We start from the raw sequence: 22,608 nt of genomic DNA on the forward strand, positions 1-22,608 counted from the left end.
GCATCGCTCTTCATGTCCTCCTCTTGCCCATGAGACCCACCTCTTGTTCACACGACCCTATTGCTACTAAACTGTTAACCATTCAACTACTCTTCCTGGCTCTCGTGTTAGCTGCTATTAATGGTTCTGCCTCATCCGGTACTGTCCCCCTTTCCTTCAAATCTGCCATCATCCACCTCCTTCTCAAAAAAAAACAACCTTGACCCCACCGGCCTTGCGAACTACCACCTGATCTCCAACTTCCCTTTCCTCTCCAAAGGTCTTGAATATGTTGCCGCCTCCCGAATCTGCGAAAGTTGGGCATGGCACTTCTTCTTTGAATCTCTCCAACCAGGTTTTTGCTCCTGTTGTAGTTCCAAAATGGCTTTTGCCAACATCACAAATGACACCTCAGTTGACTGTGACAAAGATAAACTATCCTTTCTCTTCCTTCTCAACCTGTTTTCAGCCTTTGATGCTGTTAACATGTGGATGTTATCTATATGGACTTCAGTAAAGCCTTTGACAAGGTCCCTTATGGCAGACTGGTACAAAAAGTGAAGTCACATGGGATCAGAGGGGAGCTGGCAAGATGGATACAGAACTGGCTCTGTCATAGAAGACAGAGGGTAGCAGTGGAAGGGTGCTTTTCTGAATGGAGGGATGTGACTAGTGGTGGGATCAGTGCTGGGACCTTTTGCTCTTTGTAGTATATATAAATGATTTGGAGGAAAATGTAGCTGGTCTGATTAGTAAGTTTGCGGACGACACGAAGGTTGGTGGAGTTGCGGATAGTGATGAGGATTGTTAGAGGATACAGTAGGATATAGATCGGTTGGAGACTTGGGCGGAGAAATGGCAGATGGAGTTTAATTCAGACAAATGTGAGGTAATGCATTTTGGAAGATCTAATGCAGGTGGGAAGTATACAGTAAATGGCAGAACCCTTAGGAGTATTGACAGGCAGAGAGATCTGGGCGTACAGGTCCACAGGTCACTGAAAGTGGCAACGCAAGTGGATAAGGTAGTCAAGAAGGCATATGGCATGCTTGCCTTCATCGGTCGGGGCATAGAGTATAGAAATTGGCAAGTCATGCTGCAGTTGTACAGAACTTTAGTTAGGCCACACTTAGAATATTGCGTGCAATTCTGGTCGCCACACTACCAGAAGGACGTGGAGGCTTTGGAGAGGGTACAGAGGAGGCTTACCAGGATGTTGTCTGGTCTGGAGGGCATTAGCTATGAGGAGAGGTTGGAAAAACTCTGTTTTCACTGGAACGACGGAGGTGGAGGGGCGACATGATAGAGGTTTACAAAGTTATGAGCGGCATGGACAGAGTGGATAGTCAGAAGCTTTTTCCCAGGGTGGAAGAGTCAGTTACTAGGGGACATAGGTTTAAGGTGAGAGGGGCAAAGTTTAGAGGAGATGTGCGAGGCAAGTTCTTTACACAGAGGGTGGTGAGTGCCTGGAACTTGCTGCCGGGGGAGATGGTGGCAGCAGTTACGATAATGACGTTTAAGAGGCATCTTGACAAATACGTGAATAGGATGGGAATAGAGTGATACGGTCCCCGGAAGTGCAGAAGGTTTTAGTTTAGGCAGGCATCAAGATCGGTGCAGGCTTGGAGGGCCGAATGGCCTGTTCCTGTGCTGTACTGTTCTTTGTTCTTTGACCACAAAATTCTGATGAAACGTCTCTCCACCGTCAATTGGCTTGGTGGGATTGCACTTGCCTGGTTTCATTTTTATCTATCCAGTTGTAACCAGATAACCATCTGTAATGGCTTCTCTTCTCGCTCCTGTACTATTACCTCTGGTGTCCCCCAAGGATCTGTCCTTGGCCTTCTACTATTTAGAACATAGAAAACATAGAAAAATACAGCACAGAACAGGCCCTTCGGCCCACGATGTTGTGCCGATCCTTTGTCCTCTGTCAAGGACAATTTAATCTATACCCCATCATTCTCCTTTATCCATATACCTATCCAAAAGCCTTTTGAAAGTCCCTAAAGTTTCTGACTCAACAACTTCCCCGGGCAAGGCATTCCATGCCTCGACCACTCTCTGGGTAAAGAACCTTCCCCTGACATCCCCCTTATATCTCCCACCCTTCACCTTAAATTTATGACCCCTTGTAACGCTTTGCTCCACCCGGGGAAAAAGTTTCTGACTGTCTACCCTATCTATTCCCCTGATCATCTTATAAACCTCTATCATGTCACCCCTCATCCTTCTCCTTTCTAATGAGAAGAGGCCTAGAATGTTCAGCCTTTCCTCGTAAGACTTATTCTCCATTCCAGGCAACATCCTGGTAAATCTCCTCTGCACCCTCTCCAAGGCTTCCACATCCTTCCTAAAATGAGGCGACCAGAACTGCACACAGTACTCCAAATGAGGCCTTACCAAGGTCCTGTACAGCTGCATCATCACCTCACGGCTCTTAAATTCAATCCCTCTGCTAATGAACGCTAACACCCCATATGCCTTCTTCACAGCCCTATCCACTTGAGTTGCAACTTTCAATGATCTATGCACATAGACCCCAAGGTCTCTCTGCTCCTCCACATGCCCAAGAACCCTACCGTTAACCCAGTATTTTGCATTCATGTTTGTCCTTCCAAAATGGACGACCTCACACTTTTCAGGGTTAAACTCCATCTGCCACTTTTCAGCCCAGCACTGCAACCTATCCAAGTCCCTTTGCAGACGACAATAGCCCTCCTCGGTATCCACAACTCCACCAACCTTTGTATCATCTGCAAATTTACTGACCCACCCTTCGACTTCCTCATCCAAGTCGTTAATAAAAATCACAAACAGGAGAGGACCCAGAACTGATCCCTGCGGCACGCCACTGGTAACTGGGCTCCAGGCTGAGTATTTACCATCTAAGACCACTCTCTGCCTTCTATCAGTTAGCCAATTCTTAATCCAATTGGCCACATTCCCCACTATCCCATGCCTCCTGACTTTCTCCATAAGTCTACCATGGGGGACCTTATCAAATGCCTTACTAAAATCCATGTACACCACATCCACTGGTTTACCCTCATCCACTTGCTTGGTCACCTGCTCAAAGAATTCAATCAGGCTTGTGAGGCAAGACCTACCCCTCACAAAACCGTGCTGACTGTCCCGAATCAAGCAGTGTCTTTCCAGATGCTCAGAAATCCTATCCCTCAGCACCTTTTCCATCAACTTGCCTACCACTGAAGTAAGACTAACTGGCCTGTAATTCCCAGGGTTGTTCCTATTCCCTTTCTTGAACAGGGGCACAACATTTGCCACCCTCCAATCACCTGGTACCACCCCCGTCAGCAGAGAAGATGAAAAGATCATTGCCAGCGGCTCTGCAATTTCATCCCTTGCTTCCCATAACATCCTTGGATATACCCCGTCAGGCCCGGGAGACTTGTCTATCTTCAAGTTATTCAAAAACCCCAACACATCTTCCCTCCTAACGAGCACTTCCTCGAGCTTACCAGTCTGCTTCCCACCGTCCTCTTCAGTAATACACCCCTTCTCATTCGTAAATACCGAAGAGAAGTACTCATTCAAAACCTCACTTATCTCTTCCGGCTCAACACACAGTCTCCCGCTATTGTCCTTGACCGGACCTACGGTCCCCCTAGTCATCCTCATATTTCTGACATACGCGTAAAAGGCCTTGGGGTTTTCTTTTATCCTACCCGCCAAGCATTTTTCATGCCCTCTCTTAGCTCTCCTAATCCCTTTCTTCAGATCCTTCCTGGCCATCTTGTATCCCTCCAGAGCTATGCCTGTGCCCTTTTTCCTCAACTTTATATACGCATCCTTCTTCTTCCTAACAAGACTCTCAACCTCTCTTGTCAACCACGGTTCCCTCACATGACCATCCCTTCCCTGTCTGACAGGGACATGCTTATCAATGGCCCCTACTATCTGCTCCTTGAAAAAGTTCCACATTTCGACCGTGCCCTTCCCTGCCAGCATATGCTCCCAACTTATGCTCCTCAGTTCCTGCCTGACAGCATCATATCTACCCTTCCCCCAATTGTAAACCTTGCCCTGTTGCACATACCTATCCCTCTCCATTACCACAGTGAATGCTACAGAATTGTGATCACTATCTCCAAAGTGCTCGCCCACCAACAGCTCTATCACTTGCCCTGGTTCATTACCTAGTACCAAATCCAATATTGCCTCCCCTCTGGTCGGGCAGTCTACATACTGAGTCAGAAAAGCTTCCTGGACATACTGCACAAACACTACCCCATCCAAACTATTCGATCTAAAGAGTTGCCAATCAATATTTGGGAAGTTGAAATCCCCCATAATTACTACCCTGTGACTTCTGCTCCTTTCCAAAATCTGTTTCCCAATCTGCTCTTCCACCTCCCTGCTGCTATTGGGGGGCCTATAGAAAACTCCCATCAAGGTGACTGCTCCTTTCCTGTTCCTGACCTCAACCCACAGTGCCTCAGTCGGCAGATCCTCCTCGAAAATTCTTTCAGCAGTTGTTACACTATTTCTAACTAACAATGCCACCCCCCCACCTCTTTTACCACCATTCCTAATCTTATGAAAACATCTATAACCAGGTACCTCCAAAAACCATTCCTCCCCCTCACCTATCCACGTTTCAGTGATGGCCACAACATCGTAGTCCCAAGTGCCCATCCACGCCTTCAATTCACTCACCTTATTCCTGATGCTTCTTGCGTTGAAGTATACGCACTTTAACCCTTCTCCGTGCCCATCTGTCCTCTGTGACAGTGCTACCTTCCCCAATACCTCACTACACTCTTTGTCTTTCTGAGTGGACCCACTGGTCCCTGGATTACAAGTCCGGTTCCCATCCCCCTCCCAAACTAGTTTATCTTATTTCTTATCTACATGCTGGCCCTCCAGCGACATCATTCAGAAACACAGCATTAGTTTTCACGTACACGGATGACACCGAGTTCTATCTTAACCACCATGTCTTGTTGGACAATTTAGAGACAGAGGAGTGGTCACATCAAAACATTTTCTTCGGCCCTGTCACAAGTTCCATTCTCTTGCCACTGACTCCATCCCTGTCCCTGAGGCTGAACCAAGCTGTTCTCAACCTTGATGTATTTAACCCAAGATGAACATCCTATCACACATCTGCACTATCACTAAGACCGCTTATTTCCACCTCCATAACATTGCCCAACTCTGCCCTTTTCTGAGCTTATTTGTTTGTTAAAACCCTCATCAAGGCCTTTTGTTAGCTGTAGACTTGATTACTCAAATGCATTCTTGGCCTCCCACGTTCTACTCTCAGCAAACTTGAGTTCATTCAGAACTCTGTGTTGCCCATGTCTGAACTTGCACCAGATCCCGCTCACACATCTCCCCTGCACTTGCTAATCTGCATTGGCTCCCTATCAAACAACGCCTTGATTTTTAAACAATTCTCATCCTTGTCTTTAAATCCCTCTGATCTTGCCACTACCTCTTTAATCTCCTCCAGCTCTACAATGCCCTTAGATCTCTGTACTCCACCAATTCTGGCCCCTTTCACATTCCTGATTCTAATCCCTCCATTGGCAGGCATGCCTTCAGTTGCCTCGGCTCTAAACTCTGGACCTGTCTCTCCTGTCTCTCCTGTCTCTCCTGTCTCTCCTGTCTCTCCTGTCTCTCCTGTCCTTAAAATTCACTGACCAGGTTTTTGGCTATCTGGTCTAGTATCTTCTCAAATGGCTCGGTGTCAAATTTTGTTCTGTGATGCTCCTGCAAAGCACCTTGGAACATTTTTATGTTCAAGGTGCCATAATAAATGCAAGTTACAGTTTGGGCATCCCTCTCAATGATCCATATAGTGTAAAGTTTACCAAAAATCTGTACAATACCTGCATTTATTTAAGCTGACAGTTTAATTTAGAACAACCAACCCAACATTATTCATTTCTCGTCTGTGAAATATACATAGTTTGAAACTAGATTAAAGTGCAACAACATTTTAATACACTCCGAATTCTTCACATTAGAATTTATCGTTGTGCATCCCGTCCTTGGATTTAGTTGATTTTTTTTGTTAATGATTTGAGACCACATTGGGTGGCCATTATTGCAAAATTTCTGAAGCTAAGGCACTAAAATGTGGTCTTTTAATGCCCAGCCACTGTTGCCAACATACTCCCCCTCTCCTCGTTTAGTGGTTGTTGGGAATAGAGACTGCACACTGAGTTATCATTTTTCAGTTGTCTTACCTTGGAAGTGTGAAGCTGGGCTCTGACTTTTTAAGTTATGTCTAAATAATTGAATCTGTATTGAATCAACCAGAGATGGCCACACCACAATTGAAGCTATCTTCAGTCTCTTGCCATACTATATGGTGGAATGTTGGATTCCAAGCATTGACACAATTCTTACTGTGCTACTTCAGCATGCTAACTTGTTCTTTCTTTAGAAAGTCCTTCATAAAGTCACTCTTGTACTGAAAATTATACTTTAAGGCCAGTGCAATGCCTGATTCTGATTTTCTTTTTCAAATTAACGTTAGTTATTGACTTTAATAGCTGTCGTTTTAATCCAATAAATTATTGTAATTTTAGCTCTTTTTGCTCAATTCTTGTCATGAACTACCCTGGCAAACTGCTTTCTCTAACGAGCCCAAAACATTGCATGTCATTTGGTGGCTGCTGCTTTTTATCCTTTCATTCTCTTATTAATAATTTAAGATATCCTGTGTGTTTAGTGGTTTCCCCCATTGCTTGTCTGGATCTTGGTTACCTGTGAAACGATTACCTTTTGTGGCCAGTATAATTAATTTTTATTCCCCAGAATTATCCTTCTCATTTTGTTGTTTGCTCTGTCTTTTTTCCTTTTTCAATGGTGGCACTTTTTACCGAATGTGGAGTATATGGAGCAAATTACTGAGGAGATTTACGCATTCATCCAACTAGTTCCAGTAAAACATCACAAGCACTACAGTTACTGTTGGGTTGGAAGCCACATCTGTGCACTAACTTTTTGTTTTTGCTATTTTATACCCAAAAAGTTAAATTGTATTTCTATTAATATTTCAGCAGTATGTCATTGTCGCAGATGTTTGTTGCTTCTCTATATTGCACGCTACTCTCATAATGAAATATTTGAGAAAAAGATCAAACGAGGGGACCGAGTTGCTGAATGGATTAGCACATGGTGTATTCACCTCTGGGAACTCGGTTCTGATCTAGCCGAGGCAATTTGATCAAAGTCTTGTCTCTGCTGACTATGATGATTGTCTATGAAATTAGTCTGGGAGGCCTTGATTTAGCTCCTGGTGGGTATTGATCTGAGGAACAAAGCCCTCAGTTCAACATGAATCAGAAATATCAATCAAAGATGTCGCAAGCAAAATAGTAAATACTTGGATGGAGAGAGAGAGAAGGAATTGGAAGCTCACTCGAATCTGTCGGGATGTACTTTGAGACTGTAATTAAAATGTTGTTGGAGCAAAGGAGGAGCTTTGACCTGCCTCAGGTTTAAGCTATATCTGAGCTAAAGGTGCTTGCAGCTGAAGGTAGAAGAGTGTTTTGTTCCTCCGCACTAACATTTTCTATTTTTTTGGGTACAAAAGTTTCAATCTTCAAATAGATCAGGGGGCCTGATTTGCCATTGCTTTATACCCTAGGGACACCTATTTACTGACGCAAAACAGTCAAAAGGTACAATGACCCATTTTGCTGGATCTGTGCACTTTGGGTAGTTTCCTTGAAAGAATGTTAATGAGGCAGAAATGACCCCTACATGCCACCTCCCTTATTTCCATGGTCTTCTGCTTTCAAACAGGTAGCCTCATATCCAGTGATATCAACCCCGTCTCAGCTTTTATTTTTGTTGTTCTTCTCATGTGAATGCACACTAGAGCATTTTCTGAACAAATTAAGTTTGTATAATTCTTAGCTTTGGCTTCCATGCTTATAATCAGTTTTTATTTGGTATTAGCAACATGTATTGAATCAGATGTTTGCTCTAATGGCACAATTGTTTTACTATACTGTATTTTCTTCATATATTTGGGCACCTACTTTTCTCCCCCTTTTTCAACCTAATGTAAGTCTGGCAGAGCACAGCCAAATTGCACTCCCTTTGAAGGAGCCTGAACCTGATCGTGTTTGGAGGTTCAGGTCATTGCCATGGATGCGTCGCAGGAATGCTATGCACCCAAAAGCAGGGGAGGATGTGTACTGGTGACTTCGGAGCCTGCTGACTCCTACCCCAAAACAACATGCCACAGGATATCAAGAACAGGCTGAGCACATTGGCACACAACCAAGGCTGTGGGCCCTGACAACATCTCGGTTGTAGTAAAGCCTGGCACGAGTATAAAATTAAAACCCAACCCGAGCCAGAGTCCTTGAATTTTTTTTAAGTGCCTGACTCGACCCAAACCCGACACCTTTAGACCAGTGATCGAATACAGGTGCCAGTTGTTGTTGTACCTGTGCTAAATTAGCATCATAGTTTAAAAAAAAACAACAAATACTGATTTCAAACAGGTGAAGGCGTCGTGACCCTGAGCACCCGCGGGGGGGGGGGAAAACAAGTATCCACTTCAGGAAATCATGCAATGTAACAAACAAGCTTTTGAACTGTATTAAGTTCCGATATCATTAACAAAAAGAATCTCCGTGGAGAACTCTGGTTGGGAAGTTAAATCTCCCTATTTCCTAATTTTAAATCCTTGGGCCAAGTATAGATTAAAACACTAGCTCAGTTGATTGTTTCTGTTCTTACTACAGTTACTGGTATCTTCCCCCGGGCTTGTCAGTTTCTCCCAGAGTGTTAAGGGGTTGGGTTAATTTCACTCGAAATTTATTCGAACTTGTAGCTGTTTCTTCCCTCCCACTCTTCTCACCTCTGATTTCTGTTTGTCCTGATCTCTGTCCATGTCCAGCCCGACCTGAACCTGACACATGTCGGGGTCGGGTAGCCATGCTCTAGGCTGTAGTACTGAGGACTTGTGCTCCAGAACTAGCTGTGCTTCCAGCCGAGCTATTCCAATACAGCTACAACACTGGCATCTACCTGGCAAATTGGAAAATTGCCCAGGAATGTCCTGTCCCCAAAAAGCAGGACAAATCAAATGCAGGCCAATTACTGCCCCTTCGACCTTCTTTCAATCATAAGAAAAGTGATGGTAGGTGTCATTAGCATTGTTATCAAGTGGCACTTAACTCACCAATAACCTGCTAACTGATGCCCAATTTTGGTTCTGCCAACATCACTCTGCTCCAGACATGGACAAAAGAGCTGTATTCCAGAGGTGAGGTGAGAGTGATTGCTCTTGACATCAAGGCAGCATTTGACCAAGTTTGGCATCGAAGAGTCCTAGCAAAATTGAAGTCAACGGGAATCGAGGGGGAAAATGCTTCACTGGCTGCAGTCATGCCTAGCAGAAAGAAATATGGTTGTGATTGTTGGCCTTTCAACTCAGTCTCAGGACATTACTGCAGGAATTCTTCAGGGCGGTGACCTAGCTCCAACCATCTTCAGCTGCTTCATTAGTGACCTTGCCTCCATCAGAAGGTTGGAAGTGGGGATGTTCACAGCACATTGTTCAATTCCATTTGCAGCTCCTCAGATAATGAAGCCATTTGTGCCCACCTGCAAGAGGATCTAGACAATATCCAGCTTTGGTTCAGTGGCAAGTAGCATTTGTGCCAGGCAATGACCATCTCCCAAGGACTGAATCAAATCATCTTCCCTTGACATTCAGTGGCATTACTGTCGTCTGGTATGCTACCATCAACATTTTGGGGGTCACCATTGACCAGAACCTTATCTGGACAGCCACATAAATACTATCTCTACAAGAGCAGGTCAGAGACTGGGTATTCTGAAGCAAGTGACTCACCTCCTGATTCCCCGAAACCTTTCCGCCACCTACACGGTACATGTTAGGAGTGTGATGGAATACTATACGCTTCTCTGGATGAGTGCAGCTCCAAGAAGTCAAAAAAGCTCGACACCATCCAGAACAAAACAGCCCGCTTGATCAACCCATCCACTGTCTTAAACATTCAGTTCCTCCACCACTAGCACAGCATGGCTGCAATGTGTACCATCTACAAGATGTACTGCAATAACTCCCCTCCAAGTCGCATACCATCCTGATTTGGAAATATATTGCTGTTTCTTCATCACTATCAAAATCTGGGAATTCCTTATCTAACAGCACTGTGCAAGTACTTTCACCACATGGACTATTGCGGCTCAAGAAGGAGGCTCCCCATCACCTTCTCGAGCAATTAGGGATGGGTGCTAAATGCTGGCCTTGCCAGCAACACTCACATCTCGTGAATTTAAAAAAAACAGCCAGAAGGCCTCCAGTGGACCATCTGCTGTCACAGCAAATGGACTTCATGGAGAAAGGCTTTCCAATTGTGATACTGTTATATTAATAGGTAAAGGCTATTTCCAATATTTTATTGAACATTTTTTTTTTTTACTGGCTCCTTTCCTGATTGGAGTGCAATTGGAGCTGTGGAAATAATAGGGACAGAGAGTGACTCTCCACTTGTGGCAAAAGGCATTTTTTTTTTAGTGGAGAATATGTCAAGTAATGTTTTAGTGTCGTTATCCTGACATCTGAAGGGTTTTTTAAAATGTGAATTGAAAAACAGATTGTGTGGCAGCTGATGGATGATGCTTTACATGTATATATTTAATTACTGTCTGTAATATTGGGTAGTTTGTCTCCAGTGCCCATCTTTGTTTTAAACTTCTAGTTGGGTAATACCAGTAGCTAACTTTTTAATAGTATTTCCTGCAAATTAAAATGATCTATTTTTGGAAGTTGGGAGTACTTTCAGTGGATACTGGGTTTGAAAGAATTGTCTGCAGCTTATGATCATCTAGCTATAATATGCCTTGTAATATTGAATCAATTTTATGAGCATCTGAAGTGTGTAAAATCTTCTTGCTCTTGTTTTGATAACTCTGAATAACATCAAAAGGGAGAGCATTACCTGGAGTGGTGATTCAGTTAGGTTCAGAGCCGGCATTGGACTGACATCCAACATTTTTTGCAATTGAAATATTAATATTTTAGAATCTGACTTGGGGCCATAAATGGCATTCTTCTTTACTACATTGGCTACCTTGTAACTTCAACACAGCCCAAATTCTGTAGTGTATGTCTATCCTCTTGTCCTTGGTCTCAGTTGTGGTTAAGTAGGACACTGGCATGAGGTGGATACAGACTGGAGGAATCAGCGCCAGATCATCAGTTCTGTTATTGTGCTGCATGTTTTCTGGGGGTTGAGTGGAAGAGGATATTGTTCTGAACATTTTAAAGATCTTTCTCAAAGCTCCCTTCATTTTCCTCCTTTTCCAGAGAATAAAGATCCAGGACAGATCTCATAATTTTGGGAATTGTTCTCATTGCACTCACCTGCAATTCTTCCCATATTTCAACATTTTCCTGCATACGGAACCTGACTTTGAACACTGGACTCCAGGAGAAACCTCACTGAGGCCAGATAAAACTTCAGTACAACTTCCTTAGACTTGTAAGTAATACTCTTAGCTATAAATCTCAAATACGTTGTTCACTTTCTTCATCACCTGTGAACACTTATCTGATGTTTTAAGTGACTTATCCACAAAACCTCTTTCCTACTCTCACTTCTGATGTTGTAATTTTCATATGTATTTCACATTCTTGCTTTTCCTGTCTAATCTCATGACCTTGGAATTCAACACGTGCAAGTATATCTGCCAATTCTCTGCTCTGTAACCTAGCCTGTCCATGCCCCCTTGGACTGCCATACATTGACTGGCAGTATTGGCTACACCACCCAACTTGCTGTCATCCCCAGACTTGGACATCTTGGACCGTATTCTGTCCTGTAAGTCACTTATCAAAAAATATATGAACAATAGCAACCTCAACCTGTGTGGGATTGTAGAGTCCTGTTTCCTCACACTGATTTATGACCTCCCCTGGAGTCTGCTGACTGCATTTTACATTTTGAGTCTGCACTGGGAACCAGTTTCCACTCTGACAACTCTCAACACTTTGCAGTCTACCTTTTTTCAACCTTGCATCACTCCAGTTTAACACTTAATTTCTGTGCCAGGGTATGCACCTTTGTTGAATCAGTCTGCTACATTGCGCAGTCTTGTATCTTTTTTTTTCCCAGGTAGATAACTGCCACTGCTTCGCCCTTATTTACCAGAACTGTAACTTGCACAAAAAAAAATCTGGCGAATTAGTTAAACACAGCTTGTCCTTGTGTTCATGCTTGTTCTTTCTGATCTGACTGTGTGTTATGCTAGATGACCTCTTAGACTATCCCTCATCAAAGTCTTAACGTTTTCCCCACAATTGAAGGAAGGCTTGTAACACTGCAATTTGAAGGTTCTGGCGAAAATGGACTGGATACAGCTACTTGAAGGAAAATCAGTGGCAAACCAGTGGGAGGCATTCAAAAGTGAGATACTACAGGCACAGTGTAGGCGTGACCCCACAAATTGGTATTGCCAAATCTAGAGCCCCCTGGTAATCTAGAAGCTTACAGGGTAAGTTGAAGCAGAGAAATAAAGCTTATGATGATCACAAACTTTAATATTTTAGAAAGCCTAGAAGTATATAGAAAGTGCAAGAGTGAAGTAAAAAAGCAAAGAGAGGACATGCAAAATTATTGGCAGGCAAAATCAAGGAATACCTAAATATGTTTTATCAGTACATTAAGAGCAAGATGATAACTAAGGAAAGGGTAGGGCCTATCAGAGATGTACAAGGGAACTTGTGCGTGGATGCAGAAGATGTGAGCAGGGTTCTGAATGAGTATTTTGTCTCTGTCTTCAGAAAGGAGAGGGTTGATGTAGACATTGTAGTTAAAGAGGAGGCGTGTGAAATATTAGATAAGATAAACATTGAGAGAGGAAGTACTAGAGGGTCTGACATCCTTGAAAGTGGATAAATCGCCAGGGCCGGATGGACTGCATCCCATGTTTTTAAAGGATGTCAGGGAGGAAATAGCTGATGCGCTGAGGGTCATCTTCAAATCCTCACTGGATACAGGCGGGGTACCAGAGGATAGGAGGTCTGCGAATGTTATACCATTGTTTAAAAAGGGTGCGAGGGATAGGCCAAATAATTATAGGCTGGTCAGTCTGACTTTGGTGGTGGGTAAATTATTAGAATCTATTCTGAGGGACAGGATAAACTGCCACTTAGAAAGGCATGAATTAACCAGGGATAGTCAGCATGGATTTGTTAAGGGAAGGTCATGTCTTACTAACTTAATTAAGTTTTTTAAGGAAGTGACAAGGAAGATTGATGAGGGTAGTGCAGTGGATGTGGTCTACATGGATTTTAGTAAGGCATTTGACAAGGTCCCACATGGCAGACTGGTCAGTAAAATGAAAGCCCATGGGATACAGAGGAATGTGGCAAGCTGGATCCAGAATTGGCTCAGGGACAGGAAACAAAGGGTAGTAGTCGACAGATGTTTTTGCGAATGGAAAGCTGTTTCCAGTGGCGTTCCACAGGTCTCCGGATTGGGTCCCTTGCTGTTTGTGGTATATATTAATAATTTGGACTTGTATGTGGGAGGTATGAATGGAAAATTTGCTGATGGCACAAAAATTAGCCGTGTAGTTGATAGTGAAGAGGTTAGCTGTAGACTCCAAAATGGTTGAGTGGGTGGAAAAGTGGCAAATGGAATTCAATCCAGAGGAGAATGAGGTAATGCATTTGGGGAGAGCAAACAAAGCAAGGGAATACACAATAAACGGGAGGATATTGAGAGGGTTAGAAGAAGTGAGACACCTTGAGAGATATGTCCACAGATCCTTGAAGGTGGCAGGGCTAGTAGATAGAGTGGTTAAGAAGGCATATGGAATGCTTTCCTTTATTGGCTGAGGTATAGAATACAAAAGCAGGGATGTAATGCTTGAACTGTATAAGATGCTGGTTAGGCCTCAGCTGGAATACTGCTTAGTTCTGGTCACCACATTACAGGAAGGACATAATTGGTCTGGAGAGAGTATAGAGGAGATTTACAAGAATGTTACCAGGGCTTGAAAGTTGCAGTTATGAGGCAAGATTGGACAGGCTGGGGTTGTCTTCAGAAGTGAACACAGGAGGCTGAGAGGTGTTTATTTGAAGTATACAATTATGAGGGGACTAGATGGAGTAGACGGGAAGGACCTGTTCCCCATAGTGGAGAAGTCAATTTACCAGGAGCACAGATTTAAGGTGATTGGTAGAAGGATCAGAGGAGACATGAGGAAAAACTTTTTCACCCAGAGGGTGGAGAGTGTAAGGAATTCACTGTCAGAAACGGTGGTGGAGGCAGCAACCCTCAACTTCTTTAAAAGGTACCTGAACATGCAGCTAAAGTGCTATAACCTGCAAGGCTATGGTCCAGGTGATGGAAGGTGGGATTAGATTGGGTGGCTACTTTTTTTCCAGCTGGCACAGACACGATGGGCTGAATGGCCTCCTCTGTGCCATAATTTTTCTACGGTTCATCTCTTTACTTTATGAAAACCACAATTTATAGTGGACCAACTGTAAGTTTCATGATAAATCTTTTGACTTTTCTTTGAGCGATTTGGGGCAAATAGATTGAAGTTAAATTAAAAGGATACTTAAAATGTAAACTGCAGTCAGCAGACGCCTGGGGAGGTCACAAATCAATGTGGGGGAAACAGGACTCTGCAATCTCATTAACCCACTTCAAAATATTCTTGTCTACAATAACATATAGATTTGTTCTTTAAATCCATTCACTTGCTCTATATAAAAGGTGTTTCTGTGGGTACACGCATGGGTCCTAGCTGTACCTGTCTTTTTGTGGGATATGTGGAATATTCTTGGTTCCAATCCTATTCAGGCCCCCTCCTACCCCCACCCCCCACCTCTCTTTCTGGTACATTGATGACTATCTCGGTGCTGCTTCCTGCTCTCGCCCTGAACTGGAAAATTTCATCAACTTTGCTTTCAATTTCCACCCTTCTCTCACTTTCACATGGTCCATCTCCAACTCTTCCCTTCTCTTCCTTGATTTCTCTGTTTCCATTTCTGGGGATAGGCTATCAACGAACATTCACTATAAGCTCATTGACTTCCACTGCTATCTTGACTACACTTCCTCTCTCCCCACTTCCTGTAAGGACTTCCATTTTTTCCATTGCAACTGTTCTGTTTTATGCAACCTTCCGTACCTGTTCTTCCCATAGGTCCTTTTTTTTGTGAACCGAGGATTCTCTTTTTTTTTTCCTCCCTCCCTACCCACTGTGGTTGATGGGGCCCTCGACCTCGCCCATCCCAATTACCACATTTCTGCTCTCACCCCTTCCCCTCTCCCAGAACCATGATAGGATTCCCCTTGTCCTCCCCTTGCACCCCACAGCCTCTGTATTCAATGGATCATCCTCCCGCCATTTCCGGCACCTCCAGTGTGAAGCCACCACTAAACATATCTTCCTCTCCCCTTTTAGCATCCCAAAGGGATCATTCCTTCCACGACACCCTGGTCCACTGCTCAGTCACCCCGAACGCCCTCTCCCCTTCCCATGGCATCTTTCCACGTAAGTGCAGGAAATGAAACACCTGTCTTTTATTTCCTCTCTCCTCACCCTCACGGTCCAAGACCCCAGTGATTTATGTGCACTTCTTTCAATTTAGTATGCTGTATTTGCTGTTGACAATGTGGTTTGCTCTATATTGGGAAGATTATGATTATGATTAGAGATACAGCACTGAAACAGGCCCTTCGGCCCACCGAGTCTGTGCCGAACATCAACCACCCATTTATATTAATCCTACACTAATCCCATATTCCTACCAAACATCCCCACCTGTCCCTATATTTCCCTACCACCTACCTATACTAGTGACAATTTATAATGGCCAATTTACCTATCAACCTGCAAGTCTTTTGGCTTGTGGGAGGAAACCGGAGCACCCGGAGAAAACCCACGCAGACACAGGGAGAACTTGCAAACTCCACACAGGCAGTACCCGGAATCGAACCCGGGTCCCTGGAGCTGTGAGGCTGCAGTGCTAACCACTGCGCCACTGTGCAGATTGGGTGACCACTTTGCAGAGCATCTCCGTTCAGTCGGCAAGTGTGACCCCAAGCTTCCGCTCACCTGGCATTTTAATTCTCCACCTTGCTCTCACATTGGCCCCTCTGTCCTTGGACTGTTACAGGTTCCAATGAAGCTCAATACAAGCTCGAGCAATAGTGCCTTATCTTTCTATTTTGGCACTTTACAGCTTTCCTGATTCACTGAGTTCAACTATTTCAGACTGTATTCTCTGCCTCTATTTCTTGGTTGGTTTGGTTCTACTATTGTTTTTCTCTTTTTGCCATTCGGGATCCTGTCATTCGCACCTCCACTAGACACATCTTTTTGTTTGTAAATACTCTCTTCAGCCTTGCACCACCAACCCCTTGGTCATTTAATCTCTCCTGTCTTTCCCCCACCCCCTCATCACAGACCCTCCCTTTTGTTCTTCTCCCACATGCCCCCCCAACTTTCATTTGCTTAAAATCTATTACATTTCTAACTTTTCCCAGTTCTGATGAAAGGTCATTGACCTGAAACATTAACTCTCTTTCTTTCTCCACAGATGCTACCTGATCTGCTCAGTATTTCCAGCATTTCTGTTTTCAATTCAGTTTTCCAGCATCCATGTTCTTTAGCTTTTGTATAATTGTTCTTCCTGGACATCGATGTGTCTGTTAAATGTTGGAATTGTAAGAAACATAGATGATAGTCCTCAATCAATTCTGGGAGTGCTTAAAAAGGCAACCCTTTTTTAGAAGAATATTTTAGGCTCTCAAAATGACAAGACAATGGCCACGGGAACTCCAAATTGCTATTTATGCATAGCCTTTCTAATGGTAACTTTTAGATAATCCTGCTGGGTCAGTAATGCAACCATTTGCATTTATATAGCACCTTTAAAGTCTCAAGGCACTCGCAGAAGAGTAATGGGGGGGAAAAAATCAACTTAACATGCTCATGCAGATTTGTTGATCCATGAAGTGAAATACAGCACAGTGGCTGCCCTCCCCTCCGATATAGGCCCGACTAATAAGTTCACTTGTTTAATTGTGCACAAGTAGTAGCAAGCACTATCTTACCATTACTTCATTTTTTTTTTAAAAGTTGGGAATTCCTAACTTTAACTTTATAACAAGCCAAGAAATGTGAATTTTGTTTGCTGGAAAGTCTGAAGTAATGACTAAAAGCTTGGACTCGCTCCATCCTGCAACAAAGTCTGTGGGATGTTGATATGGCCTGTAACTTTGGAATAAGCAATCAGTTCATGCACTGTATCAAACTCTTTGAATATGCCCAGGCTTAAAAGCAATTTCACACCAATGATTAGTCTAAAATTTGGACATCATCTGGTAATTGACTTCCTTTTGCACTAAGCTTGCATGCTGGAAAAAATAAACTGGAATGCAAAACAATTCAGATAATGGTAAAACATGGATATCCCAGTTGCTATCATTGTACATAGCACACACAATGGCTTTTTTTTTTGCACAAGGAATATGTAATGACTCTACTTATTCAGTGTAGCCATGATAAAAATAAAATTGAATTCAGATATTTAGCTGTTAAAGTGATCAGAAGAGAGAATGATTTGTTTTCTGGGAAATAATTATATTCCTAAACTCAGTTTGATAAAATAGCTTGGACAACTGCTACTGTAAGAAAATGCTGCACTATGGGAGAACGCAACACCTACTTAAGTGTTAATAAATTAGTGTTTGCGATTCAGATACATGCTAGTTACTATTTTTAAAAGTGCAAAACTAGGTTATTAGTAAGTTGTTGAGTAGCGTCATGCATTGTCCTTATGATTGGGAGGAAAATAGCAAATAAAAGCTAGGCAGATCTCTGTAGAGAGAAGAAAGTTCAGTTGCTCTTCGAGATATTGACAGAAGTTAAGGAGCATATCCTTTTTGTCCAGAGAATGACACATAGGATGGAATATCTTGTGAACCGAAGGAGGCCCAATTTTTGTTAATCCCTCTTGGACTATGCAGAGATAAGCAGGTGAGCACTATTAATGAACAGCACTCTGGGAAAAATATCCCAGCTGAAATTCCAGTGGGGTAGTGAAAATGCCAACCTCCCGAATTCTAACCAGGAATTAACAATACCTCGGAACCTGACCTGAGGTGGGGTGTAGCACTGCCAGAAGCATCGGTTATGTCACCTTGCTGTGCTCCTGTTAAGGAAGTCAGCGGCGTTGTTCTTGATTTTTTTTTTTGGGTTGGGGGGGGGATCTTTTCCTGCAAGTGGGTTCTTCAAGAGATGAGTATTGTTGTTAACAGCAATTGCTCATTTGTGGCACTGTGCAAAAGAGATCAGTTAGGGAGAGCTGTATGATTTTAGATACAATTAGAAAGAAGATGGGATTCTGCCCACGAACTAAGGTTTGGGCACACTCATTTGCATGCTGCAGGTTCCTGCCCCTGCCACTGTACCAAAACCACTCTTATCAAAGCCAAAAATGACATCCAATGTGACTGTGACAAAGGGAAATTATCTTTCTTCCCACCCCCACCCCCACCCCCACCTCATCTTTCTTGGCCTGCCTGCAGTCTTTGATACAGTTGACCACACTTTCACCTCAGGTGTCCCTGAAGGATTTATCCTTGGCCCCTTCCTGTTTCTCATCTACATGCTGCCCCTTGGCAACATCATCTGAAAACAGCATTAGTTTTCACATGTTCGCTGACACAACCCAGCAGTACCTTACTACTATCAGATCTTTAGACTCCTTGCCTGTTAGTAAATTATCAGGTTACATGCTTGTCTGACATCCAGTACAGGATGAGCAGAAATTTCCTCTAACTAAATATTGGGAAGACCAAAGCCATTGTCTTCGGTTCTTAGCTACTGACTCCACCCCTCTCCCTGGCAACAGTCTGAGATTAAGCCAGTCTATTTGGAACCTTAGTGTCACATTTAACCGGGATATGAGCTTCTGACCTCAATCACGTCACCACCTCCTGTTATAATGCCCGACTTCGCCTCGTTCCAGCTCATCTGCTGCTGAAACCCTCATTCATATCTTCGTTACCTCTAGACTTCACGACTCCAATGCACTGCTGGCTGGTCTCCCATATTCTGCTCTCTCCAAGCTTGAGGTCATCCAAAACTCTGCTGCCTGTGGTTTTAACTTGCATTACATTCTATTCACCAATCACCCTTGTGCTCACTGACCTACATTGGCTCCTAGTCAAGCAATGTCTTGATTTTTAAAATTCTCATCCTTGTTTTCAGATCCCTCCACGGCCTCCCTATCTCTAATCTCTTTCAGGCCCACGATCCTCAGATATCTGCGCTCCTCTAAATTCTGGCCTCTTGAGCAACCCTGATTTTAATCGCTCTACATTTGTTTTTTTCTAAAAAAAAAAATTATTAAAATTTGTAAAAGTATATTATGTAACACTGCAAATTTGTCATTGTGTAAGTACAGTTCAATTTATTTAATTACATATGTGGCACTCTTAGTGGGGCACCTCAATTACAGGTGTTACAACCAGATGAGAAAGAGGTCTTGGGTTCCCTTTCAGCCTTCGCCTGGTCTTACTGTAACAGGGTTTAATTTTAAACATAGTTTATTTTAGCTCCTCCTTGGTGAATCCTTGTTCACTGCTTTCCAATTATAAGGCAAAGAAACCAGCACAAACAGGCTTTCTTAGGTTTAAAGGTTGAAATTTATTAAACTTAAACTCTAATTCGGTTAAGGTTTACGGATACACGCCCCACCCTACGCTAGCATGCATACATAATGCAGACATGCAAATAGAGACAGAAACAAGCAGAAGAAAAATCAAGTGGAAAGGTTTGAGGCAATATCTGAAGAGTTGTTGTTACGGTTCTTCGAGCTCACTGTAAAGTCCTCGATTGTAGGTAGATCTTGCTTTTTATTGTGGCCCAGTATTCTTAAACTTTGTTCGCTGTAGGAAACTCTTCTCTCTTGGGGTTCAAGTGTCTTCAGTGGATTCAGAGGCTTGTGAGAAAGAGATGGGAGTAGACAGACAGGAGGTCTTCTGCAGTCCAGGAGTATTCTGCTTTCTGCAGGCTCTCAGTTCAAACTGTACAATTCAAAAACCCCCTAGTTGCTAAGCAGGTTAGTCATGTGACTAACTGCTCTGACCATGTCTTGGCTCTGTATATTGCATCACCTTGGGGAATAGAATGCTGTTCCCTGCCTTCAATGTCTGTTAGTATGTAAATGTTCTTTTCCAACCAACGTCTGGCAGTCCTTGTAACAGGTCTTCTCTTCTTCCCAGCAACAATTTGAAATTTAAAGGCCATGTGGTGAAATTAATATGCCTCATTCTTGGCTGGTGGGGGCCTGCATGACACGGGTTATATTTACATTTCATGTCATGCATACAGCCTGAGGAGTTTTACAAGGTGTTCCAGCTCCTCTGTATGCTCCAACAGGAGGACCTTGTGCAGTGGCCTTTTTCCCCATTGAGCCTTTGCAGTGACTGCCCCAAGCCTGAGTGTAACCCTCAACACGTCGTCCTGGACTTTGGAATGTGCCAGTTTGCAACACTCTGACATCGACTGCCCTTTGCATTGGAAAACCAACAAGTTTCAGGCAGACCCAAAGTGCACCTTTCAACAAGTTGATGGTCCTCACTGCAGCAGCTGATGTTTATCTCTGTGTGTGTGTGTGTGTGTGTGTGTGTGTGTGCGCCTGGGAACAGCCTGTAGACAGACCACTGAATCGTACTTTTATGGAGCTGCCCAGGATGAAACTCGACAGAAACCGCTGCATTTCTTTCCAAACCTGCTTTGTGAAGGCATATTTAATAAGGAGGTTGGCAACAGTCTCTTTCCCACTGCAGCCACATCGAGGGCAGCATGTGGAGGCAGAGAGACTTTGGGCATGGAGGAAGGATCTGACGGGAAGTGCCCTTCTCACCACCAGCTAAGTTACATCTTGGTGCTTGTTTGAAAGTTCTGGCGATGAGGCATTCTGCCAAATGAGTTTCAGTCTGCTCAGAGAATCATCTGACAGGATTCACCATCTCCTTTTCCCGCAGGGTCTCTGACGTTACGTGTGGATCACTGTCTGATGGACTTGTGGTCAAAGGTGTTTCTCTGTACTAACTTTTCCATGAGGGCCAGGTGTTATGGCACGGTCCAACTGCATGGAGTGTTCTGCAGCAACGAGGCTCGACTCATCCATTGCAATAGAAAGTTTAAGGCACAGGAAGAGGCCACTTGCCACCAGGGACAGATGGAACCTCAACCCATAGTGACACTTGATGTTTGCGCACTAGAGGTCTACACAGAGCTTGATGCAGTCTACCATTTAAAAAAAAAAATTATAAAATTTGTAATAAATTACATAATTCAAATTGGACGTTACATAAAGTGCAATACAATCAGTTTCTTTCAAAAGAGTACCTGTGCTGCTTCACAATGTTGCATTTCAGGTTGTATTTAGAATGTACATTTCCATTACGTGTCAAAACATTCTTTGGTGCAAACAACCGAGGGGTTTTTACATCATTTCCAGCACCTTGGTATACTATGGTAGGAGGCTCTTGCACAGTAGCTTTTCCCCATTGAGCCTTTGCGGCAGCTGCCCCAAGCCCCAGTGCATCCCTCAGTACGTAGTCCTGGACCTTGGAATGTGCCAGTCTGCAACACTTGCTTGTGAATGGCTCTTTGCACTGGAAGACCAGCAAGTTTCAGGCAGACCAAAGTGCACCTTTCAACAAGTTGATGGTCCTCACTGCAGCAGCTGATGTTTATCTCAGTTTGTGTCCCTGTGAACAGCCCATCGAGTACAGAGTCCTGCGTTGCGGAGCTGCTCGGGTTAAACCTCGACAAAAACTACTGTATCTCTTTCTGGACCTTCTTTGTGAAGGCATATTCCAGGAGGTGGACGATGGTCTCTTCCCCACTGCAACCACCTCGAGGGCAGTGTGCGGAGGCAGTGAGACTTCGGGTGTGCAAGAAGGATCTGACGGGGAGGGCCCTTCTCACCACCAGCCGAGTTACATGTTGGTGCTTGTTTGAAAGTGCTGGCAAGGAGGCATTCTGTCAAATGCCTTTGGCAGTCTGTTCGGGGAACCATTCACATGATCCACCATTTCCTTTTCCTGCAGGGCCTCGAAGACGGGATGATGGACTTGTGGTCAACGGTGTTTTTCTACACCTTCTTTTCCATGAGGAACAGGTGGTACTGAACGGTTCAACTGAATGGAGTGTTCTGTGGCAATGTGGACAGACCCATCCTTCATAACACTGGGAACAGATACAACCTCAGCACGGAGTGACACTTGCTGTTTGCATACCAGGAATCTACGCAGAGCTTGATGCCGCTGCAGACAAAGTTGGCCATCAGGATGAGGGCCATGTTGGGTACTTTTTTTTCATTTAGAAGTTTGAACACTGTCCCTGTGGACACTGTCCAGTTTTGATCTCTAAATAAGGCGTAAGCCTGCTCAGGTGACCACCACAGCACAAGAGCTGGGTATGGGCCCGACCTGTGCTATGTACAGCAACACTGAGAGCACCTTGCATTTGATGACTAGGTTCTTGTCCGCAATGGAGAGCGAATGCTGCTCCTACATGCCCAGTTTCTGTTTCACCATAGCTAGTCGCTTCTTC

At 43.8% G+C, this 22,608-nt stretch overlaps 1 protein-coding gene across 5 annotated transcripts in view; it reads left to right on the top strand.

The window, feature by feature from the left end:
- The window catches only part of LOC137380089 (ERC protein 2), a 966,513-nt gene that overhangs the window by 22,537 nt on the left and 921,368 nt on the right, over positions 1-22,608 (top strand). For all 5 annotated transcript variants that reach the window (XM_068051709.1, XM_068051708.1, XM_068051713.1 and 2 more), the window contains one exon: positions 11,315-11,489. The gene's annotated coding sequence lies outside the window, so the exon portion shown is untranslated. The remainder of the gene's footprint in view (positions 1-11,314; positions 11,490-22,608) is intronic.

The sequence above is a fragment of the Heterodontus francisci genome, chromosome 19 (assembly GCF_036365525.1).
Source record: "Heterodontus francisci isolate sHetFra1 chromosome 19, sHetFra1.hap1, whole genome shotgun sequence".
In the NCBI taxonomy this organism is placed as follows: Eukaryota; Metazoa; Chordata; class Chondrichthyes; order Heterodontiformes; family Heterodontidae; genus Heterodontus; species Heterodontus francisci.